Consider the following 23,237-nt stretch of genomic DNA (forward strand, 5'->3'; position numbering starts at 1 on the left):
ATCAGAAGCTAGCCTACTGAGAGACCATTTGATATGTTGTCCTGTTTTTGGTTTATTGATTCACTTCTCTTTCCTCCTTCCCATTGTTTTCTTTCCCCTTTCTGTTGATTTTCTTTCTTTTTTCCCCAGGATGTCTTTTTTTTTATTCATGCTTATCCCACATACTATTGCATTCTGTTTGACCAATTTAATTGCCTTAATTATCATATGTCCATGGCTCACAAATGCTTCTTTGCCATCGTAGCTGCACTTTTATTTGCTAATATTGATATCTACAATTTAATGCCTGCATTTGTCATTTCTGTTGCATTGGAGCATTGGACTACCTCATTCCTATTGTATTGTTTCCCTTTTATTTCGTCCTCCTCTCTTCTTTTTCTGTATTGTTCTTCACATACCCTTTGTTAGAAATGGGGTCTCTAGTTGGTAGCGGGTTTGCACTCTATCCAAGTAGGGACTACCACCCTAGCCAGGCTAAGTCAGATACACACCCTAAATTAACCCGTGCTCACCCTCTAGTAGCTTGGCACAGAGCAGGCAGGCTTCACTTAAGAGGCAATATGTAAAGTATTTGTGCAACACCTAAATTGCATTTGCTCAATGAAAACACCACAAAAAGGCTCCACACAGGTTTAGCAAAATAGAGAATATGTAGCTGATTAAAACAATACCAAAACGACAAACATCCAATTAGTCGAAGTTGAGATATGAATTTTTAAAGATTAAATGTGAAAACAGTGCTTAGAAGCCACTAGCGATCAAAAGGTTAGTTGAGGTTGTGAGGGGCCAGTGCAAATCCAAAGTTCAAGCTGACTGTGATAGATTGCAAGACAGCCACAGGACACAGACAGATCCCTCTAACAAAGTACCTTGGGCAGAGCAAAGCGTCGACTTCATGGACTTGAGGCGAGGAGTCGAGGAGGTGCTGCGTCATCGTCGATCAGTTGATGGAGGTGAGTGTCGACGCCGATTTGTGCCTTCGATTGAAGCTTCATCGACAAACCCCTGTATGATGTAGGCACGGAGTTGTTTTCAAGCTGCGCAATCCGTCTTCGTCAAGCCACGCTGGCTGTGGAACCGCTGTCGTCGAGCAGCCACGGCAACAGCATCGAAGGGCGATGCGTCGGATCTGATCGGTGCAAGCTGCCGCTGCAGCGATGTTGATGAAAAAAGGGCTGCAGAAACCCACTTCTGAAGTCCAGGACTGGAGGGGGAACCTCAGGCAAGGGCTGGACTCACAGACAGCAGAGTCCAGCAGCCCCAGCAGGATTTTAGGAAGTATTTAGGGACCCTGAGACTTCAGAAACCAGGGGACAAGAGAGCAAGCCCTTGCAGTCACTCTGGGTTCAAGTGAGATGGGTTCAGTCCTTGTCCTCAGCAGGGCAAAGAACAGCAGGCAGTGAGGCAGCTCAGCAAAGCAGAGAAGCAGTTCTTCAGAACAGTCAGTCACAGCAAACTGGCAATCCTTTCAGCACAGCAGTCCTTACTCCAGCACAGTTACTCCCAGGTCAAGTAGTGTGCTGATCTGGTTGGGTCAGAGCCCTGGTACTTATACCCAAAAGTGCCTTTGATGGAGGGAGTTACTTCAAAAGGAGCACTCTGAAGTGCACAAAGATCCCTTTCAACCCAGTCCTGTCGGCCAGGCTATCTGTGGGGTGTAATTACCCCTTTGGCTGAGGACAAAATACAGCCTATTCAAATGTAAATGTGAGCTACCTCTCCCTCTTACACCCAGGAAGGCTATCAGAATGCAGTTGGATGCAGATGATTTCTCTGTCACACCCAGCATTTCCTTTTTTGTAGCTGTCTGGAGGAAATGCACGATGTGTAGATGTCACCCAGCCTAGATGTGTATTGAAGACAGGCTGCCGGCACACAGAGAAAAGATAAGATCAGAGAAATGTCCACTTTCTAAAACCGGCATTTCTAAAATGGTAATGTCAAATCCAGCTTTAACATCAAGGAGGATTTATCACCTCCATTCGAAAGCTATCAAACATGATGAAGATACTCCTTTATGATCAGGACTCCCAGTAATGAAAAATAATATTTAGCTGTTTGTCACTATCGGGACATGTAAAGCTTACAAGTACATGTCATGCCTTTTAGTTACACTGCTCCTTGTCCATAGGGCTACCTAGGGCCTACCATAGTGGGGTGGGGGCTTATGTGTAATAGAAGGGGAGTTTAAGACATGGTAAGTGGTTTTAAACTGCACACACAGGCCCTGTAATGGCAGGCCTGAGAGAGATTTTAGAGGCTACTTGTGTGGGTGGCACAACCAGTGCTGCAGGATAACTAGTAACATTTAGATTACAGGCCCTGGGTATATGGTATATATTGGATTTGGCCTTTTTTGCAGGGTCATCCCAGAACTTTTAGCCTTCCTCCTCTATTTTTTCTGACCTGTTGTTGGTAGTTTTTGGACTCTGGGCACTTTATCACTGCTGTTTAGTGTTAAAGTGCATGTGCTCTCTATGGTAAACTTGGTAAGATTGGTCTACACCTGTTTGGCATATTTAATTTACCTGTCAGTCCCTTGTACCGTGGTATCCATATACCCAGGGCCAGTAAATTAAATGCTAGTGGTGGGCTTGCAGCACTGCTTGTGCCACCCACCATAGTAACCTTTCAAACCTGTCTCAGGCCTCTGCCACTACAGGGCCTGCACGCGCAGTTACTTCCGCTGTGACATGGCACATAAAGTCATTGCCACGTCTGTGCCTCCCCTTTTACTACATATCAGTCACCCTTATATTAGGCCCTAGCTAGCCCTATGGGCAGTGTGCGGTGTAGGTAAAAAGTAGGACATGTGCCTTAACTGTGTGGCATGTACTGGTAATGACACACAGCCTATTTGGTTTCTCACTGCTGTGAGGCTGTCTTCTCATAGGAATCCATTGGGGATTCCCTGATATATGCTTCAGTGTTAATTCCTGAATGAGAGGGGTAGTGTGATCAAGTTTGGTATGTTTGGAATAGTGGTGATAAATGCTGCATATTGGTGTTCTCGGATTTATTACTACTATTTTCGAAATGCCACTTTTAGAAGTAGGCATTTCTGTGTGCTATGTGTCTTTTTGCCTGCCTGTTTTGTATTGACTGTCTGGTCTTGGAGTGACAGGGGCTGGGGAGGTGCTGTGGCTCCAGAGAGTCTGGATGAGTCAGCGCTAGGCTGAATAGGCTGGTCTGCATTTCGAGTGGTGGGAGGAGTAACACCTGCACCTGAATCGGGCTGTACCTGCCTTCCTCAATGATGGCTCTGCCCCCCTGTTGTGAGTAACCCTGGGCGTAGTTCGCGTAGTAGCGCTACGCGTAGCTACGCGAAGTGCACTTCACACTACGCGAGATGCACGTAGCACTACGCGAACTGCGTAGTGCGCTGTTCGCGATGATTGCACAGTGCCGGATGCTTGTCCGCACTGTGCAATCATTGAAAACGGCATCTTGCACAGTGCGAGCTGTCGTTTTCTGCCGCTCAAGTAGATTTTTACTCGAGCGGCAGCTTTCTCAACGTGGACTGGTAGTTTCTAATCGCGAGCGGTCGCGAGCATACGTGACCACTCGCAATGACAAACCTGACCTTCCCGCGTTGAGAATCTCGCCGGGGGGGTTATTTTCCATGCTCGCAATCGCAATCGGTTGGTGATCGCGAACGAGGAAAAAGTCTCGCCGGGATGTCATTTTGCTCACTCGCGGACGCCACGTTAACGTTGAGGACCGCGAGCGAGCAAAAAATGCAAACTACGCAAACTTCACGAGTGTAGCTTAGTTGTCCGCCCAGGGTTAGTGTTGTGTGTGGCACCAGTGCTTAAACTTACATTTGGGAGTGTTGTGTACTTTTTAAGTGCCCCCAGAACTGGTTTAAACTGGGTCCAGGGCCCTGTACCAGGGCAGAACAAAGACTTTGTGCATTATAAATATTGGGGCTGTGACCCCATGTCCTTTGAGCTTGCTTGGGACTGAAAAAGAAGACACTGCGTGGACAGTGGACAGTGTCCAGACGACTGCTGTTTGCCAGGAAGAACCACCAATTGGGACCTGCTAAGTGACCCTATGTGCTGGCCAGCCTGTGCCCTGTTCTCTGCCCCAGTGTCTCCAGGGACGAGGTAGTGCTGCCCTCCCTGTCTGCTAATAGCTCATGGTGAAGCGCTTTACCTTAGGTCCCTGAAAACCTCCCTGTGCTTCATTTACAACCAAGAATAAAGGAGCGCTTTGTTTTTCATTTTTATTAACTCTACTTGTGAAGAGAATAAAGAGTGCCTCTTTCTGGGGGCCAAGGGTTGTAGGTCCTTAGCTCCTTGCCACCATGCCAGCTCCGTGGCTGGGAGCTACGTTGCATGCGCTACCGCAGCCCTGCACCCGTTGGCCACAGGCTGAACACGTCTCTACACATAGGAGACACAATGATCAGCATGCAGAGGAATCCATGGCAATCACCCCTGTCCAGATGGTGACTCCATCGCCGCACTAAAAAGGAAGGTGCGGCCCGAGAGCAGCGAGGACGCTCTATTGCATCTAAGGTCCTTCATCGTGGTGCTGCTGAAGACAGAGCTGCGTGGAGACCCGCTGAGGTCTGTGTTGTCTGACCCGCCCCTGCCTGACTCCAGCAGAAGTGAGGAGGGGTCTGCAAGGGCCAGCTGAGAATGTCTCTGGTGCTCCTCACGACGTCTCTGTGCCCCTTGGCACCCTAGTGCCTCTGTAGTGGCCTGAAGACCCTCAGTACTGGACCCAAGCAGTCCCAGAGGTGAAGCACAGTGCCCCACGCTGTTGGAGGCCGAGCTTTGTATTACAGGCACTGGGGACCCAGAGAGGTCGCCCCACCATGCAGATGGTCAGGTCCTTCCTTTGCCCCCGTGACTGCACCTACCTTTTGGGGGTGGGGGTGCACTGGAATTCTCGTTGGCCGATCGGGGTAAACCCACTGTGGATGTCCGGATCCAGTTTGGGCCCATTGACATCTGCATTTACTGTCGTAGGTAGACAGGAGGCCCTGCCACCTAAGCATGGAGTGAAATTACTGCATATCTTCTAATGCAGGTGCAAAGTACTTCCGCGTCCTGCATTTACCGTGAAAGAGGGGAGGCCCAATATTTGCAGTCAGCATATTAGGAAAATGTACAGTTCTAACTTTACTTGCTATGTGATTTATGGTATGTTCTGGCTCAGTGCTATATGGTGATTACCGTGTTTTCTGGGGTGTAATTAGACAGGATGCCTACTGCAGCTAATGCCCTGATGTTAGGGTAAATGTAATGTATGCCTTGTGGTGACAGGGTAATGAGTATTATTGCAAGATCTGCCTATTATACAAAGTGATGCTCTTTTGTATAATGTCATGGCTGGTGCCACCTATAAGTATTTACTTTAGTACACTGAAGGGGATGTTATGACAATTACCTTATTGCAAAGTGATTTATGGTCTATATGATTATGCCAATGGCCCGATTGGCCAAGCAATTTATGTAATCCCTGTGAAGTCATGACAAGTGCCTAGGGGCACGATAATATATGTGATTGTGATCTAATGTGTTTTTATGGATAATTCAAAGGATATTTTTATTTAACCTTGTGTAGAGTTTCTTTTGAGGTGTACCTAGTATGTCGCTGCCATGTGAGTGTGTTGCGCAAACGCTTTACACATTGCCTCTGGCATAAGCCTGACTGCTCTGCCAAGCTACCAAGGAGGTGAGCAGGGGTTATCTTTAACTGCCTTGCCCTGACTAGAGTGGTGGTTTCTGCCTGACTTAGGCATATGCCCTAGCCAACCAGAAATCCCATTTCTAACAGTATACCACTTTACAAGGGACTTAACAGGTAAACTAAATATACCAATCAGGTATTCACCAATGTCAACATGTTTTAGGGCAGAAGCACATGCACTTTAGCACTGATCAGCAGTGGCAAAGAGTCCTAAGACCAACAGAAAGTGGAGGTAAGCAGGCAAAAAGTTGGGGGAAACCACCCTAGCGATGCCCTAAATGTTCTTAAAAACCATGTCTTCTGAACTACAATGTGATAAATGAGCAAGTTCCTGATTGGTTGCTCCATGGCTTCTTAGAGTCCACACTGGCTCTCTCCAGGGTATCCAGCACATCATACAGCGCCTCATCAAGTTTCTATAGAAATATGGCCACATCACCCTCCCACTGAAGAAACTGCAATGGTTCCCTCTGCTAGCTCACACCATTTTAAAAAATCAGCTGCGTCATCAGAAAATTGCCTTCTCTATGTGCGCCCCAAGATCTGAAACAATATCCCATACTGTGTGCATTAGGTCTGCCACAATCCAGCTTCAATTTAGAAAAGAGCTGAAAACGTACATCTTTAAAGAACACTACCTGACGACGCATTAACAGTTTATTTTCCATCTTAGAAACAAGCTATCGCTCCAATCTATTTATTTGACCATACAACACTCCACTGCTGTTCGGCTAGGTTTGCACGACAGAGCTACTGGATACATACATACATACATACATTCATGCCATTCTGCTTCCAACAAAGTCAGGTGACATACATGCCCTCCTGTCTTTCCCTATCACTGGCCTTCCTTTCTCCAGACATCTCCAAACTTCTTCAAATAATTTAAAGGTACTGAACTATTGTGTAGATTTGTGCAAATCACTGATGAACTTTGAACTAAATATGTATTAAAAAAATCTCTCATATACACAGCATGGAAGGAAAGAATGATTTCCGGAAGGGAGAGGCATTGCTCAGGGAAGAAGGAAAGGGGCCTGGATGAGGCTCGACACTAAGGTGAACAAATATCCCTAATAAAGAGAAGACAGCACAGCACAGAAAATGCTGCAGTAAGACAGTTCTATGGGGTAATGTTCCTGTTGCCTATGTCAATGTATAGCTAATATGTGATGGGGTAAAATGTGATTCAAGACAGCTAAGTAGGTTTAGACAGTAGCTTCAAAAATCAATGTGCAACCTGGCTCCACTTTGAAAAAATGCAGGAACAAGTTTAGGGGAGCCCATGTTGTTTTTTCTTTTTATTTCTCTTCTATTGACACTGTTTTAAAAAAAAAATATATTTTTTATTAAAACAATAACACGCCATCTCTTTTACAGGATACATATCATAATAGTCTGACACTTCTCAAACAGACTGGTAAATCAATAACAATCAGCTAACCATGATTAACAACTTTCCGGTTCTCTCTCCTCACCCGATCCCTTATTCCCTCGCAGTTAAAGTGTTTCTTGCTCCCGATCTTGTCTGGCCATCGGACCACACACCATTCCCCGATAGCTATTCCATTTCCCCCAAACCTTTGTCCATTTTTGTGGGCATCTCCTGCTCTCATAAACCGCTCTTTTCGTCTGCATAGACCAATCCAAATCTGATTTCCACTACCTCAATGTCAGGGCATCTATCGCCCTCCATTTCCTTGCTATATTGCGTTTAGCAATCATGAAACCCAATGTCACCCACAGGCGTTCAGTGTTCGTAAGGTCAGAGTCCCCCCAGATATTTAACAGACACCATTTCAGTGATTTATTTTCTTCAACATTATAAACTTCCCTCATGGTCGTTAGTATCGCTGCCTAGTATTGCTGGAGTGGCGGGCACTCCCACAGCAGGTGGAAGAAGGTACCCTCCTGTCCACACCTCCTCGGACATTGTGTTGAGGTGAGTATCCCCATTGTCACCTGGGTGGCACATGCATAGTAGGCTCTGTGAAGGATCTTTAACTGTATTAGTCTAAAATGCATTTGTATGGCCACCTCTTTAGGGGAGGCCATGGCCTCCATCCACTCTTTGTCCTCCAATGCACCCAGTTCTTCCCCCCACCTGCTCCGAAGCTTCGCCAAGGGATCTGGGAGATTATTGATAATTTACGGTATACCAGCGGTGTTGCATTTGCAGTCAAATAGTCATCCAGGAGCCTATCCTCAAGTGTTAAGGCCTCTGGAAGTACTGTCCCCTTGTGTATTGTCACCCTCAGTGCGTGGGTGATTTGGAGGTATCTGAAAACTTCAGAATGTGGCATCTGGTATTCCTTCTGTAAAGCTGGGAAGTTCTTGATAGTCCCTCCTTCCCAGAGATCCCCCACACTTGAGATCCCAATCGTGTCCCACCTGCCGAAACCCACCCAGTGTATCAACAGGCCTAACCTCTTTGAATCCCACAAGGGGGTCATCAAGGTGAGTCTGCCGTACCAGCCAGTGCCCTGGTGCCCTCCTGCCAAACCTGGAGCATGATTGAGGTCAGGGGGCAGAAGGAAGCAACCGCATCTCCTCCATATAATTCCTTTAGGTATCCGCCCGGTGACATATTATGGTGATCCATCCGATATGCTGGCTAATTCTAGGATTTATGTATCCAGTGGTTAATTACTGTGAGCTGGGCTGCCCAGTAGTAGTGCCGGAGTGAGCTGTTCTATTGCCACTGTTGCCAACTCTACTCAAGATTTTTAAAGCATCAACCAAATGGATTTGAACTGCTTTGCCCCTTAGATAAAAATGACTGACTGCTACTCTCTGGAATATCAGGCACAAATAATATAAGCAATAATGATTGCAAAAAGAATAAAATGACGAGTAAGAAAGTCCCTACTAGTGACATCGATAATATATTAACTCTGTCCAACGATTATAACAGACACTCTGTAAATGTAGTATCTTGGAACATTGAAGGAATCCATATTAAACTGAAAAAACCCTGATTGGCTGCCATTTACACAACAATTTGATATAGTATTTTGCTAAGAGATGTGGGTACTGGACCCCTTTTAATGCATGGTTACAACATACACCTTTTGTTGTCTTGTGGTGCACTGTAGTGCGGGAAGAGGGAAGAGCCCAACTGGGCGGGTGGGTGGGGGGATTTTGCAACTCTTGTTTTGACTCGACTCCTTGGTTTAATTTTAAAGGTGATTAGTTCTTCTTCCCAGTTTTAAATGTTGTTTGTGAAGACCTCTTGAAACAGTAAAATCTTGCTGATTATCTTGCACAACAATCTTTTTGATTATTGGTAGAGTAGATCTATTAATTAAGTAGACCAGGCAATACAGGGTTACATTGCAAATGTATATTGACTGATGTAAACCAACTAACTTACTAGTATTTGGTGTTACCGACGTGAAGTAAGACTGGCAAACACACCTCCGATACAATGCATATGGTGAGGCACTACATAACATAATAATGAGACACAGCTTGGTTTTTTCACATGATGTATGTCCCCCTACTAAACCTTTACAGTACACATACATGGGCTTTGTATCGGGCAGCCCAATAGATGGTATTATGTTCTCAGAGGACATTGCGTCAAGAATGCCCAGTGATATTGTACTTAATCACAACAGTGAGCATACCCCTTTAGTAATAACAATAGTACTTAATAAGGGCCTCAAATCTAAAGTTTACAATGGGGTTAATATTGGCTATTCCAATAACAAAGGAGTATTGGCTAAATGACATAAAGGTGATCTTACATGTTTACTGGAAAATCTGCTTAAAGTAAATACAGAGGTCTGCTGGGTCTGTTTGGATGACAGTGCTGATCCCAGTAGTAGTTCATACTCCTTTGAATCATTGTGTACATCTGTGAAGTCTCTAATAACTGCTACTGATATTGCTAAACTAACACAAACCCAGAGGTTGTTCACTTCAGCATGTTCATAAGCATATAAAAAGTTCATTATTGCTCCAAAAAAAACAACCATGTTCTAAAAATGAAATAAGGGTTTGTAGGAGATCCCGTATGAAAAGTATAGCCCTGAGGAAAAGTGAAATCAGTAAAATAGTGTGGAAGAACTCGATGAGAGCTGAAAAAATGAATGACTGGCAAGCATTTTGGAGGGTTGAAATGACCACTTATTTGAAGAGGAGGGTCTGTATAAAGGTGAATGTTTTACATCTGCTGTGAAATGGGTGGAACATTTTACAAATGTTTTTAACATACCCATCAAGACTTCCAAACATTAACCCAGGACAATACGGCAGGGCATGAGAAGACAATAGGATTAACTCCCCCAATAGAGCTGTTAGAAGTAATTACATCCATCCAAAATAGCCCCAATGGCAAGGCCACTGGCCCAGATGGTGAAGCAATGGATGTTTATGAACATAATCTCGCTCTATTGGCCCCAGGCTTAGCAAATTTGATTAGAGCAGCCACAGGGAGTAATTTGCCTACTACATAGTATGAGGCAGTCATTGTCCCATATTTAAGAGGCACAATAGAAATAAGCCTATCTGTTATAGACCTATATCCTTACTAGACTCAACTGTTAAATTCATAGGAGGAGCCTTATTGGCAAGGTTAGAGACTTGTGCAGAAGAAAGGGCAATCCTCTCTTAAATACAATATGGGCTTCGCTCCAGCGTTGGAAAAGTGGAGAAGTGCCTTAACCTTCATCTCCTAACTAGCAAATATATTAAAGCTAGGAGGGAAACAATTCACATGCCATTCATGGATTTATCCAGTGCCTTTGATACCATGAATCATTCGAAGGGCTGGGCTGTCATGGCTTCTATGTGGTTTTAGGAATCCATGATTTTCCTGCTAAGGCAGTTGTACAGGAACCCTACCTCAGGGGTCTGATTTGGTTATAATAGGGAATGTACAAAGCTTATTAAATTTAAAGAGGGCCACATCAGGGATTTGCACTGGCACCCTTGCTTTTTACTTTGCAAACAAATGGTCTAGAGGATTCCTTGTGAAGAAAGAAATGGAGATGCCACAGATGGATAAACTCTCAATATCGGTATGCTATATGCAGATGGTGCAGTCTTGTTATCAAGAACTGCATACAGACTCTAAGGTGTACTTAAAATTCACCCATTGGAGCTAAACAAAGAACTTACTAAGACTTTCACAATGATATGTGGACCTAAGAATATTTATAAAGTAAGGTATTTTCTTTACCTAAATGTCATTTGACTCAGGACTAGCAAGGATTCATCTTGGTAATGTGAGATTGAAGACATTTCTTAGATTTATGGAGGCTGTTTACAGATTTACAGCTAAATTATTACATAAACCAATACATGAAATCCTAATTATTTATAAAAGGCAGATGGATATTGTTGGCAATATCTGGTGCTGGGGCCTGGGAGTATGCAGATTCCGCCTTATTGCAAAAGGCTGAGAATTATTTTCTTCGTACACTTTTAGCAGTCCCCCACGCCTGTCCAAATTATGTCTGTCATACGGAGGTGGGCCTTTAGTATAGGGAGAATTTAATTAGAATTCGCCCCTACCACCATAGATCTCACCTGGGTGAAGCCTGAGACTAGCAACTCTAGGGCAATGATAAGGGATTGTATGTCCCTGGATAACATGTCATCCATACCATGACTCATATATAAAATAGGGCCCATATGTATCATTTTTTCATACAGTGCAAAACAGCAAGCCACCTTTCTGCGCTGCATGAAAGGGAAAGGGTAGGAATGTGATGTATTTAATATTATGCTGCGCATTCTTGCCCTTTTCTAGAGCTTTCACACGTTCTCCAATGTGGCCCTTAGAGTTTTGCATGAGCACTCTCTGAAACAAAAATGCATCTTTTTAACTAATGGATAGTGCACATATCTGTGCATGGGTAACTGCAATTATATGTGTACTTCAACACGTTTTATTGCCAAACAATATTCAACTCACCTAGAATGAAACTCCTTGTTAAGATGCCGGCTGTTAGATGAAGTCATTTCTAAAGGTAAGACGAAATGACTCATTCGTTCTAAAATGTGGCTTTCTCAGTGGAACTTTTAACAACACTGGTTCCTTTGTTATGCACAGTACTACACTCCAGGTGTTCATTGTTGTGTTACAATCACACTTATGAGGGGGCTGAAGGAATGAAACTGAAAGCATCATGCGTTACACAAGCACACGAGGCATGCGATTACAGCATGACAATGCACGCCCTGCCGTGCCTTATTGTTACGGAAGTGGTAGCTGTCAAAATATCCAAAGTGGGAAGAATTTTGCTGATTTGGGTTTATTTCCCGGCAGTCAAGCTAACGCATTTCTTTGTGGTGCTGCTGTGCTGAGTATCTTTTTATGTGATCTACTATGGGGCATGTATCTGTCAGAACAAGCAGTTTACAGTGCATACTGTGCAATTAGAGTGTACTTGATTTTCGTCTATTAGGAGAGAAGCAGCTCGTGTAGAATAGAATGAATGCCACGGAAAGCTCGTATGGAATGGCGAATAGAGTAAGCCTGACTTGCAGACAGATTGTTTTCAGCAAAATAGAGAAATTTACATTAGAGAAGTCTCAGCCTGAACTCACCCTCTTGCTTTGGGATGGCTAAGTGCTCCTGTGAGAGCAGTGTCATTGTCAGTGTATTTGTAGGACTGTGATGAGCCTTCATAGATCTGTGGCAAAAACAAGGTGATGTAGGAAATGCTTGAATTTTTTAGGCAAATCAATCTTTATACCTTCTCCGATAGGGGTAGTCGAGCCCAAACTACCAAGTGAAGTCCCCTCCAGACAAGATCACAAGCAGCCCCAGTCCGTTTTCGACTTAGGTGTCATCAGTAAGGTATAGCTTGAATCCTGTAGCGCAGTGAGGATGTGACCCACATCTGAGCATACATACCCATTGACATTGTCAGTGCATTTATATGGTTCACTGTTGCCTATGGTGTAGTTCTTTGGAGCTGTTGCCTTGTCTGGGAAAGACATGTAGGGAGATCCCAGCATGGTTGGGAAGATGGTTGGGTGATGTGCTCTTTATGTGTGAAATGCTTGAGGAGAGGCTCTCTCATGAAGTTGCTGTAGGACTGATGTGGCTTGTTGTGGGGGAATAACCAGTTGGAAGTGTTGAGGAATTTGATATGTAAAATAAGGAGGTTTATGTGATAGGCTGGTTGTGTATGAATGCAAGAGAGAGTTATGGAAGGGAGAGAGTGTGAGTGGATGCAGCATGAATTATGGAGCAACTCCATGATCAGTCCAAAGATGTGCTTCAATTGTGGCCCAGGAAGAGACATGCGCTAGTCACTAAGAGCAATGGGATTGGATGCACAGTTTGAGCATAGTTAAAAGCGATGTATGTCATAAGGCCTTAAGGAAGCATGGCAAGCTGAGGCTATTTCCAAAGTTAGACAATTCGTACATTCACGTTTGTGAGCAGGAAAGAAGATGGGCAGGTTAGGATGATTGATATGGGGGCAGAAAACGGTCTTCTTTACTGGATGCTAGATGGATCACAGCTATGTAGATTAATTTCTTTCTCTAAAGAACCTATTAAATGAGACACAACATCATTCTTGGGTTAGTTTGTCTAGTCTCAGCTGCTGGCAATGGAGGTTAGCGATAATGGTTTATTATGACAAAATATGGCTGGTACATGGCACAGGTGGCATGTAACATGCAGCAAAATTCAAACTTTGAATTTACTTAATGAATTTACCATTATGTTTTCAGATCAGTCTGTCAATTAAATTGGTACCCAGAAAACACAATTGAAAATAGGACCATCCAATAATTGGTTGATACATAGAGATTGGAGAATAGCAGCTATAATGCTGATAAAGATAAACATTGAGATTGGGGACTCTGACCTTTAGTCAAGGCACCAGTACATGTTTAATCAACTTCAGCGTAGGGGTTGTATGTAGATTTCATATGTAAAAGAATAAGTACCTGGTTAAAAGTTTTGTTCAGATGGCCATGACCAGCAATATCGAAGTTCAGGGTATCACATACCAAGGCTCTGCAATCTTGATTTTACCTCATGAATCTTTAATCCACCACAAGACACTCCCTGCCCCTTATCTCACATCTTGTAGGTTCTTCCTTTTTTGTCCCTGATTTTTATCTTTGTCAAAATGTTCTCTCTTTCTGCGCCTCCTTCTTTCCTGCTTTTGTGTTTTTCTATCTCATGCTCTGGATCAAGGTTTGCTGAGAACAATACGTGTTGGTTCCCGATAATGAATGCTGGTAGGCCCCACCTGAAACCACTAACTCAAATTAAGCACTGGCTGTATTTCAGAATAATGTATAAAGAAATGTTGTCAGTCTTAAATATTGTGTCATACATATTGTTTATGAAATATTGTCTTATTGGAAGTGCTCACATTGCATTTCTTTTGAAGTTATTTCCAAAATTGAAAGCAACCATTATTCATTATCTGTCCATTTAAGCCTTCAGTTTTAATGGGAAAACAGCCTATACTACGCACCCAGAACTATGCAGTACATTAACAAGGCGGGCAATACAACACGTGTTCCATTTCCACGCGTTCCATTAACCACACAAGTTGTTCCAATGACTTGCATTAGAGAATGTGTTGTTGGATTTTAAATCCAACACCTTCCCTACTGTTGCACAAACTGGAGTTGGAATAGTAATATATACTATTCCAAAGTCATGCGCTTCCCTAAGGCAAGTCGTTGGAACAACTTGTGTGGTAATGGAACGCATGGTAACAATGTGCTCATTGTATTTCCCGCGTTGTAATGACATGCGTTGTAAAAGCATGTGTGATTGTGTCATACATCCATTTTAATTCGGCAAAATGAATCAATTATAATATGGAAATGATTCGTATAGGCCAATTTAAATGAACTAAATAAGAATCTTATGACATTAAAATTATTCAGAACATGGTTATAAACCATATTTCTTTTGAAGAGAGAGTTAATATTAAGAACAACACTCATTGCATAATGACTATTGATTAGAGGGCAATATTGGTCACTAGCAAGTGTGATGTTGCTATGAAGAAAGTCTATAATCCACAAGGTCACATTTTGTCTATGAGAAAGCATTGGCACTGCCCCTTGCTTAAAAAAACTTTTTGAACACAAAAGAACACCCTTAACAAAATCTAAAGATATAAATTATTTGCATAGTTCAGCAGTTTTTATCAGGGAAGTGAAAGCTTTCAAACACTATTACCATAAATTCGTTTTCACTGCTCAGAGAGAATTTATAGAATTACAGTGGTTGAAGTCATTAGACCTTTGTAAACAAAGATTCTGGTCATTTATTAACCGATACTGTGATCCCATTTGTAATGAAATACATGATGTCTCTTGACCCAATGGTAAAAAACCATATTACAGCTTTAAATTCAGACAATGCATGCAATCTAGATTCTGTGATCTATTTTTAGTCAGATACTGATAATGTGAGTCTTATCGTATTTAATTCTCCTTTTCTCTCCCACTCACAGGTTGTGAGAGCTGATGATAGCCAAGGAAAGCAGTAGGTCAGTTATGCTCCTGGGCCAAACGGCCTCCCGATAGGGGCGTTTAAACGCAAATAGTCATTTTTGGGCAGCCGAGTTATCCTTAACATTCTCCAAACATGTTGTCAGATCAGTATACACAATCCCCAGCACACATGTACAAAGTAAAGACAATATTAAATTTGAAAAAATGTATACACAAAATTAGAACAAAGTAGTTGTAATCCTATTTTCTTTATTCTTTTCGTTTTCTGGTTACTGTGTTAAGTTCTTAGCCAGCCAACACGTGTTTCGTCACCACACAGGGAAAGTGTCCTGCGACGTTTTCAAGGCTAAGTAAACAAATAAAAAAAGGTCACTGTGACACCATACAGAGATTGGTGTACAACAGACATGTAAAGCAATCTCACTGTGACATAGTAAAGCTCCAATCACAGATTAGAGAAAATTCTACATACATGCACAGTGTGGAACCCTTACAACCCATTTAGAACTCGACAGAAAAAAGTAGGGAAGGTCTTATAATCCAGATGTTTATTGAAATTAACCCTAGGCACTCTAAAGGTTACGACAACCAGTGTGAGTTAAATGATGTAGGAAATGAAAAATAAATGAACAAACCGCATATCCAACATATGCGGGAAAGCACCTCAAAGATCAGGAGGGTGCAATATACATCATCCAAATCCCACGCTCATGCATAAATAAATAGGCACAAAATACCTTAAGTATCTATAGTTGAGACCTGCAGGTAGGGGGAATGAAAGCAACACTCATCTCAATCCAAGTTAGTCCAAAACAAAATTAGTCCCTAGAAAGTGACTGGAAAGTAAAGACCAAGACATCACCTACTTTTCATATGGTGATAATTCCATCCCACATGGATATTAAAGGATATTCAACAACCATGAATTCCAATCTGAAATCAAGTTTTGCAGGTGATCCCAATTTGATCAAATTAAATCTAAAAGCAGAAACCAGAAAGAAATATGTATAGAGCCTCAACGGTAAAAGGCTCCATGTACAACCCTAACCACAATAACTCAAAGCAGATATACATGATTCCATGCAACATGATAACCTGATCAATACATAACTATAAACAATTAGCTCATGAGATGACAGGCCCTAAGTATGTGTGGCATCCATGGGTAAATAGAATGCTCACATCACATCTCAAGCATTCATATATATTATGTCAAATGCAAAAAACCAACACTATCTGAGTAAGAGCACAGCGCACTAGAATAATATCCCAATCTGCCCAATGTTAAAATAAAAGTTCCTACTTTACTAGATGCAGCATCATAAATCACTGAAATGCAAGCATCTCATCTTAAAGTGTTACAAAACTCAATTCACCGGATGCCTACAATTCAAACTGTCTATATCAATAAATCGCACAGTAACAGTAGTGATCATAAGCACAACATCCCAGCATATCTCCCCCTCTGCTTGCCAAGCATGGGGAAACGGACAGGTAAGTCCCCTCCAATTGTCCTTGTGTCTGAGGTTTGCAAATCACGTTTCTAAAAACAAAATGCCATTCGTAAAAACAACGTCTCACTCCAACCGTAGCCTTACGTCGCTATATAAATTAACCACATTATCTCATCCTTCCCGTGTATAACAGGCAGACTGTCTCCAAAAGCAAACTGTGTCCTCGAGTGTGAGATGTGGTACACTAAACTATCGGCATTTAAATAGCTCCTGTGTTGGGAAATCGATAAACATGGAGAGAGTGCAATAGTCCCCATCCCCCTAGCTTCGGCCGCCATCTTAGAGTATGCACAACCAAGTCAAACATTCAAGCCACTAATCTCCTTGCGTGCGCCATCTTTACTAGCAGTAAAACCATCCCGTCATCAAAGTAACTATACAGACGTCCGCCCTGATATTGTGTGTCAGCACCGGGTGCCATCTTATGGTGTTTAAATCACAGTAAGCATTCCTTCCACTTCTCTCTTTACGGACCTCATATTATCAAGAAAAAATACACCCAGAAATCAAAAGTAATGAAACCCACGTCAGACCTGATATTACGAGTCAGCTAAATGCCGCGGATGGTATTCAACATAAACTGTATACTTACAAAGTTTATTCTAACACCACGTCAATCTTACAAGGTGCAAGAGCACGGAGTCTTGAAAGTAGTGGACTCCTTTGATTGTGGGCGCCATGTGACAAGTCTCTCGATACGGGTAGTGTGTGCCATAAAGCATGTGTATTTACTCAATCGATCTATATGATGAGTGTTGCTTTCCTTCCCCCTACCTGCAGATCTCAACTAAAGATACTGGAGGTATTTTGTGACTATTTATTTATGCATGAGCGTGGGATTTGGATGTTGTCTATTGCACTCTCCTGATTTTTGTGATGCTTTCCCGCATATGTTCATTTATTTTTAATTTCCTACATCATATAAGTCACACTGGCTGTCGTAACCTTTAGAGTGCCTAGGGTTAATTTGGGTTTCAATAAACATCCGGACTGACATCAACTTGAGCGGTACGACCGCCGGATTCTGATCCAGCGGTTGGAGCATGGACGGAGGGACCGACCGCTGCTATTCCGACGGACTCAAGGAACCCGTCTGTGCCGCTGGCGGACAGTAATCTCTACACTAAGGGCCATAGGGATTACAATTCCCATTTTTTTCTGCAATCCAACCACCATGAAGTGGCAGATGGAAAAGGACTTTGGAGGCCCCTATCAGGGCCCCAGTTCCCTCTGAGCCTCTGCTATGGGGCCTGCGGGGCACATGTGGTGCCCCCCACAAATCCATGAGCAGTGTGCCAGGCACCACGTGGCGCCTGGCACAAGTGGCATGGATGTGTAAAATATGCCTTTTTAAATTGCAGCTTGTGGTGCAACCCTTTTTCGGGCCGTGGCACAAGCTGCAATTGGAAATGGGATATTTCCGACCACCGTACACACTGGAATACCAGGAGTGGAACAGCCGACTACTGGTTGGGTGGTTTCACTTCCACTGTGATGTCTGTTGGACGCTTGTCCGACCAACATTGGAATGAGCCCCCTAGTGGTGAGATAGTACAAGCATTTGCAATGCAATAGGTCTCACATTTGCGAGAGTTTGAGATATTGGCATTGTAAATGGCAATGGCTTTTATTTATGTGTTTTGAAAACAAGCAAGCGGTGCGTACACAGGCACTTTGTGCTTCTAGTCCTTGCTTGTGATAAGCAAGGGTGGCAGCAAAAGAGGCACAGTTACTGACAGCCTTGCTTCTCATAAGCAGTGACTATAAGTACGAAGGGGGTGTTCACGCACCGCTTGCAGGTTTTCAAAACACATAAATAAAAGGCATTGTCATTTACGATGCCAATAGCTCAAAGTCTTGCAAATGAGAGACCTATTGCGTTGCAAATGCTTGTTCTCAAACTAGCTTCCATCCACTCTGAGGGACATTTTGTGAAATTATGCTCTGTGCTGAAATGAAAAATCAGCATATGTTAATCATGAAAAAAAAAACTTTTGCATGTTATTTCAATTATCATCAATGTCCGATAGAGATAATGGAAGTTTCTTGGGGACAAGGTTAAGAGTAGGAACATTAACAATAGTCTACTTATGGCAGTTCAATTACTTTATAATGATACCTTAGCCCAAGTGAAAATGGGGCCTGGTAATTTCATTTCAAGCTACCTTATGACCTTAAAAAGTTTAAATCGGAGATATGTCTTAACTCCATTTCCTTTCTGCTTATTTATGCTCATTAATAGTAAAGGGGTCAGGTTAAGGGTGCTGTCTGATTGGGCCTGCTAGGGTCTGGAAAAGGCCTTGGACCAGAAACTCTGCATCTCCATCATAAAATGTTCTGGTAAGCAATCACTCCTTTACAAATTATTTATCTGTTACTTCTCCCTAAATACTCTATAAATGTACAAACAAAAACTACTATTAAACTACCCCATCAACCACATTAGCTCTTCAACAAAAAAATCCAACCACTATACCCACACCACACAACCTATCCAAAACAACACACAAACTCGCAAAACCCAACCCCAAGAACAGAAATTTACAATGCCACTCACCAGAATGAAAACTAAAAAATAAATGGATGTCACAAAAGTATGATTACTAAGTTTCCTGATCTTACTCCCCCCCCCCAGAATCTTTCACATCCCATTCAACCCATCTAACAACACAGCAATGGCAACACTCAAACTTGCCACAAAATGCCTCCAAACATCTCAAAACTTTGAATTCTCTACCCAAACAACTTCTGTTACGCTTCCACCGCAAAGTGCAACCAGACTACCCCAAACCACCCTCACCAAACCTCCCTATGACCGTATTCCTCCCACATTACTACATCGCACAATTACCTCAAAGCACCTTGACCTGAACAGGAAGGAAACACAACAACTACAGTGCTTACTCTTCAATGCAATACATTGCTTCAACATTGTTGACCTAATCTCAAAAACCACACCATTCCTCACCTTAATTGCAGAGAAAAGGTTCAGCGATGACTTTGTACCCATATGCCATAAAGCCATCATATCTACTTGACATGATCTAAAACTCACAGTGGGTAAAAAGGGAGTAGCTTGACAATGCCCACTACGAAACGATATGATAAGGGCTCCTTTATTCTGAGACAGACATTATGTTCTTTATCTACCACCTTTAACACTACATTCTGGAGCTGTGTATTTAAGTTGGTGGTGGCCTTGTCAGTCTCTAAGGACCTATTAAACTTTCAACCTTTGGTCTATTAAATCTTCTTTCAGAAAATGGTCCATCTTATAATTCCTTTTTCTTACTGGTACCTCTTTCTCGTTTAGCAAAACGTTATTGCTGGTTATCAGGCATTGCCAGGACGTTTCCTTAATGAATGTATCATCCTTTGGTTATGATTTTTCTTGTTATCAATCGTTTAATTTTTAAAAGATTGGGCATGTTTTTATAAATTAGTTTGTCTATATATAAATTGCGAATATTTGTTTGTTTTCTTATCACTTTCTTGCTGCCATAGAAATGGAACATGGCTCTTAGCAACACATATTCATATATGAAAAATCTTTGAGAGCTAACTCCTATTTCTGGCATTGCATTAATTACATCATAGTTTTCATTAAACCTAGTTGCATTTTGAGTTTGACTGCTAATTTTGTGGCATAGCAGCTATAGTGTCAAAAGATTTACACATTAAAACCATAACATTTGTTAGCCACTTGAATGGAATATTTGGAGCTTGTCAGGCAATCAGAATGGTTCCATTGTAGCCACAGCTAGTTTTGTTACAGCCTCCTGAAGGGAGAATTGCTTAATGCCAGCACACATAAAAAGAGGAAAAAGCCTCTCAGGATTGGATTTGTGCAGGAAGGTTGATAAACTATCTATGCTGCAAAACGGTAATTACATTCTTCCCCCAACCCTACCATCTCATGATGGTAGGAGTGATTGTGAAGTCTCACTTAGACTGTGCTAGTCAATTTTATGTGGAAATTCTCACCTCTTACACATATGCCAGGGTGCACTGAACACAGAAGGAAGGCTTAAGTGTCTGTAATGTGATCATGCACTGTAGTGGCCTGAGTCCATCCATTAGTTAATAGTTGAAAACAGGAATTAATTCAAAGTTTCCTGTGTAGCGCACCCAGCACTTCATGGCAGTGTACTCACATATCAAGCATCAAGAATTCACCCCTCATTTCACACCAGGTTCCTAAGATGGTTTTATGACAAAATATCAACTACAGAAGCATTATGGTGCTAAAATATTATTGCCAAATTATCGAGTACCATAATTTTGAGAGGGTAAGCGGATATGCGTAGGTATAGATTTACTATTCTTATCTCCACACGTACATGCCTTAATGGCATATATACTGTCAAGGTACATATATGTGGAGTTAAGCAAAATAAAGATCTATTAAGCAATATATATTTACCTTATGGATATTTTGATCCTCAATATTTTATTCTTGTGCAACAATATTCTGGAGTCGATATTACGGGTGAATACATCTCATAACTGACAGGAAGAAGCACCGGACTACCACTAAAGGCAGACAACTAAAAATGAGCAGTGGAGTTTGTCGTTCTTGACTCAAGAATCTGGATCAATCTCCTAGAAGAAATCATGCTATAAGGCAGCTACTTGCTAATTAACTTGAGGCTAAAACCTTACTTTTCGATGAATTAGGATGGATACCTGTCTGCAGCATTTCACCCTGATTATACGTATTTTGTTTTTTAAAAACACAGCTCTTCAGCACCAAGAGGTGTAGTGGGCTTAAAGAATAGTCCTATTGTGAACATGTCTTTATATTACAACCATTGTGCTTCTTTTGTATGCTTTATCCGGTCGTATTTGTGAAATCCATTTGTACTACATGTTTCTTCTCCTCTAATACAATCAGTAAATGTGCCTACTACCAACCCAGAGCACCATCTCATCTTCTCTTCTTCTACATAGATTCCACCACACACCCCAGACCGGGTTGGAATTATCACCGGTTAAAAGCCCTGAATAGTCACAGGACCATTCCTAGTGACTAAACATGTGTCGGCTGGTTGTTTGTCTCACTACGGTTGTTGCCTCATTAAGTAACTTTTCAACTTCACACTGGTGTCGATCACTGCAATTGTAATTTGTACAAGACTTCCACAACATTGTGATATCCCTACTACGTGTGCCCAGGACTGTTCTCACAGTTTCCTAGGGCTACCCTACAATCTAGATAACAATTGCATTTAAAAGTATGAGTAATTATGCAACACATTGTCAAAGTTCTTATTAAAAAGTATCCCAAGAATGGGTTGAAACAATATATGTAAAATAAGTAATTCCTATCTATGTCAACTTTAGCAAAGGTCTCTTACCTTGCCCTTCTAACCCCTGACCAGACATCATGGCAGCAAAAAACTTACAATACTTTGCTCATTACACACATGTGCCTTTGCAACACATCACAATAGAGGGTGTGTCCGCTCAGTCAGCAGCCATTTCCATCAGGAGAGACCTTATCATTATTTGATTAATGCAGTCATAGAAATGTGGGGTCCTATCGCCCTACTGTGAACAAGGCAGAATGGAATTCCCATATCGAAGTTCACTTTGCCTGATCACAAGTGGACTTTACCAGGTGTGGGAACACTGGACACAATTTTCCTGGGTGGAAATACTGTGGAGAGAGGGTTTCATTGCAGCCCGACCCATTTTCCAGCCTCTGCCTTAACTTCAATAATTGCATGTGAGACCCCATCCCTTGACCGCCCTCTCCCCTAAACTCCTCCCACAGACCAGCCCCTAGCTCACATGTACCACTTCCCCAAAGCAGGTGGTAAATGTGAGCTTTGATCCCCATAGAACTGAGAACACCATGCAGAATTCTGTCCCATAAAACGAGGTCCTCACACTCATTCCTTATTACATGGAGATTAACTCGTAATTGCAGGAATTTCACGAGAAACGTCCAGCCAGTTTAAATAATACCAGATGCCCGGAATGTCCTTATAGAATTGCTTATTAATCGTGAGCGGGCCCTTGGTGTACAGGAATCTAACACTCCCCATTCATATGATTGCATGTATCAGATATGGAGGTAAACGGAAGGAGAGCACAAGTTGAAGATGAGTTGAAAATACACTGTATAGGTTTCTAAAACCAAATTGTAATGCTGCCCCGATGGCAGAGAAGATCGTCTCCTTTATCTTCCCCCTCAGCCAGCTAGAGTTCTCCACATGCTCCATAGCCTATCCTCTTGATTTGCCAACAACTGGAGCCCCAGTTCTACTAGCAAAGGGGAAGGGATCTAAACAGGAGTTCAGCGTGAATGCAAATGTGAACGTTTCTAATATCCATCGAACTTTTTATGGGCAGGGAGGTTTTTAGATCACTCATTAATGTCACATGTCCATGAAAACTGGGGTTCTGAGAACCATGTTTTGCCACTTAAAAATATCACCCAGCTATAAGCTACATCATCAGCCTCTCCAAAGTTCTTAGCTCCTACAAAGGAATAAAGGGAAGTTTGTTTGCCGTCCCAGCTCCAGGCACTGAAAGTCACAATCTTTGATTTGAGTCTGGTTG

Source organism: Triturus cristatus, chromosome 9 (assembly GCF_964204655.1).
Source record: "Triturus cristatus chromosome 9, aTriCri1.1, whole genome shotgun sequence".
Taxonomy (NCBI): Eukaryota; Metazoa; Chordata; class Amphibia; order Caudata; family Salamandridae; genus Triturus; species Triturus cristatus.